The 2,866-nt window shown below is 37.8% G+C and overlaps 1 protein-coding gene across 3 annotated transcripts in view; it reads right to left on the reverse strand.

The window, feature by feature from the left end:
* The window catches only part of LOC145493297 (uncharacterized), a 22,894-nt gene extending 20,856 nt beyond the window's left edge, over window positions 1-2,038 (reverse strand). For all 3 annotated transcript variants that reach the window (XM_081472729.1, XM_081472728.1, XM_081472730.1), the window contains exons 1-2: window positions 1,949-2,038; window positions 998-1,039 (exon numbers count right to left, since the gene is read on the reverse strand). The gene's annotated coding sequence lies outside the window, so the exon portion shown is untranslated. The remainder of the gene's footprint in view (window positions 1-997; window positions 1,040-1,948) is intronic.
* Between the last annotated feature and the right edge of the window lie 828 nt (window positions 2,039-2,866).

Below are 2,866 nucleotides of genomic sequence, written 5' to 3' on the forward strand. Positions count from 1 at the left end.
CAAGTTTCAAATGTCACTGAAATCTGAGGGAGGCTGGTATTGGCCAAAAGTTTTGGCAGGGATCTGCAATCTTAGCCTGCGAAAGCAGTGCATGAAACAAGAGCCAAAAAAAAATGGTCGTGTTTACAGGGTGGTCTGCAGCCTTGACTTGCCTCATGAAATCGTTACCGTTAATTGCAGGACAGTGACCCACTGATCAATACCATATTTCAGCCTCTGTCTAAATCTAATACGTGACCTTATCCAACCATGAATGACCCTCCCATTTACACAGCCATTTGAAAAAGGCTTCACATTCCCTGACAATTACTAATTTTATAATCTCTTCTAAACAACTAACTGTACCTAATTCCCAGTCTACAAAAAACACACCCTATATTAACACCAAAATGAACAAAATTTATACCCAATTGCAGACCAACATGGCACAAAAACCATACTTTTTAGGGTCGCACATATACATACCTACATTATAGCTTATTACAAGGGAGGCTCACTGCCCCCTGCCCCTGCCCCCTCATCCCTGGGAACTTAAAAACCCTTTTTTGGAAAGTCCTGTCATTTAAGGTGGCAGAACTGCCAGCAAATTTATTTCTCAAAATTATGTAAGTAAGACCATCTCAAGTTCAAATTTATATTATACACTAAAAGCAAAGAGGACTGAAGCTTTCAGAAAATTGATATGTGTCACTTTTACCACCTCGTGCAGGTAAATGAATTCCTATGAATTTATTTTTTCAATGGCAGATTCATTCAGAGAGGCTGCGTCTCCCTAATCTGTGTTAATTGTGTACAATAGGTATTATGCTTACAAGTGTAAAACAAAGTTGTGTCTGTGATTCACATATAATTATGCTCACCGGTACATTAAACACTTGACCTTAACATTTAATAAAGAAGGTCTCCCAGGGGTGGAAACATTCATTCATTCATTCAAGTGAACAAGGGTTATTTTTTGGATTATTCAGAGGGAACAAAGGGCAAACCTACTATATACCTGGAAATTCTTGTTCTTCATCACATGCCTCATGCCGATTTTCTACAGAAAAGAATAGCAATGCTAAAGGTTTGGCAAAAGAAATTTTGAAACTCAGAGACCAGGAAATGCTCAGAATGTCTAAAGGAATATTTGGAGCATCCTTAAAAGTCTTTGGGTGCCCTTGGGTATGGCAACATCCTTTTTAGGAAAAATTCTGATAATCCCTGCAAGACACTGAGATTTCCTCTGGCTCCCCAGGTAAAAAGAGAAGGGAATCTCCATTGTGCAGGGTATCCCATGACATCAGACTGACTTGGAAAGGGTTACAACAGCAGGTATATTACTATTAACAGAAACTTTCATAAAAATTTTAGAGAACGGTAGAATTTATCATTATGTGGAACAAGGAAGAAAATGCAAAATCTTTCAGGGATCAAGGAATCATTCCCCCCCCCCCCCCCTCTCCCCTCCCCTCACCCCCATGAAAATCTGCATGGGACGCCAATATCGATCGAAGATGTGTTTGCCACTAAAGTACATCATCACATATATATTTTTCAAACAATCAAACAAAATTCATAATTTGCACTTAGATCTTACCCTGACTTAGCTGTAATTCGGGTTACAAATGGATATATCTAGGCTTAATTACTCAGAGAAGCGAGGTCGTGACATCTACAAAATCTAAAGACTGATAATAATATGCATTAGCATTCAGCCAGTTCGACTAAGTGTGATCTTTTCTTTTTCCGTTACTGAACAACACGATAGAATAGCTTTATCAAGAATTCCTGATAGATTACTTCATCCTTAGAAAGTTCTTTTCCTTTTAAATTAGGATCAAATTAAGCTTAATATTTTGAAAACAGATGATAAAGCGGATACAGAAGACAGTATTAATGAGCGCGCATCCATTCATACGAGAATTAACTAATGTGACAGCAATAATTTATAATCGCATGTTCTTACCTAACGAGTTACCGCAACATTGTCCCCTTCACAAAAGGGAAAAAACTTCCTTTCTTCCTTCCTAACGCCGAACACAATAATATTTTAGACCGTGTAATTTATGCGACAATAATCACGTGATTTGTCTTTAAAGTGGCGTTACTCCGGTTCACATTTCCGGAAGATTCTATTGGAATGCAGCATCATTTTCCTCAATTTCCCGGAAAGAGAACAACCTCGAGAGTTATACAGTGTAATCAAATTTTCGAAAATTTCTTATCGGGAATCTCAGTTCCCGGAATGTCCTAAATTTTCAGTTGAACGTTTCGCATTTCGCAAATTGAACAATTTTCGTTACTTTCCAGAATCTTTCGGGGAAAATTTCCGTACCATTTATCCCCGCTTCTAAATTTCCGGAATTTTAAGTCGAAAGGGCCGTAGAAGGAGATGCGAATGAGGCCAACTCGTCAGACCCAAAAAGAGTCCTATGAGGCTAAAACCTGGCCCCCCAAAAAAAGCGGCGGAGAACGGAAGCCAAAAAAGTTTTCTTCTGCAAAAAAAAGAGGGAAAAACAAAACACGGGAGAGTTCTAGACAGGTTTTTGCATCCTACTTTCTTCGATATATTCATTATGTTACCTGTCTCTTGGCTCTTATGGCTCTTATGCATTGATCCTGTCTTGAACTGTCTTGATGTTTTGTTTTTCAATTGTTTTTATGTAGAAGAAAACTGGAGTTTTTTGGCTTTCGTTCTAGGCCTTTTTAGAGGGGCTGGTTGTAGCCTCATAAGACCCATTTTAGACTCCTGTTGGGTCTGACGATTTGGGCTTCTTGTTCCGTTCTTGACTAAGGTAATAATAATAATAATAATAATCATAATAATAATCATAATCATAATCATAATCATAATCATAATAATAATCATAATAATCATAATAAT

This window comes from Orbicella franksi, chromosome 7 (genome assembly GCF_964199315.1).
Source record: "Orbicella franksi chromosome 7, jaOrbFran1.1, whole genome shotgun sequence".
Taxonomy (NCBI): domain Eukaryota; kingdom Metazoa; phylum Cnidaria; class Anthozoa; order Scleractinia; family Merulinidae; genus Orbicella; species Orbicella franksi.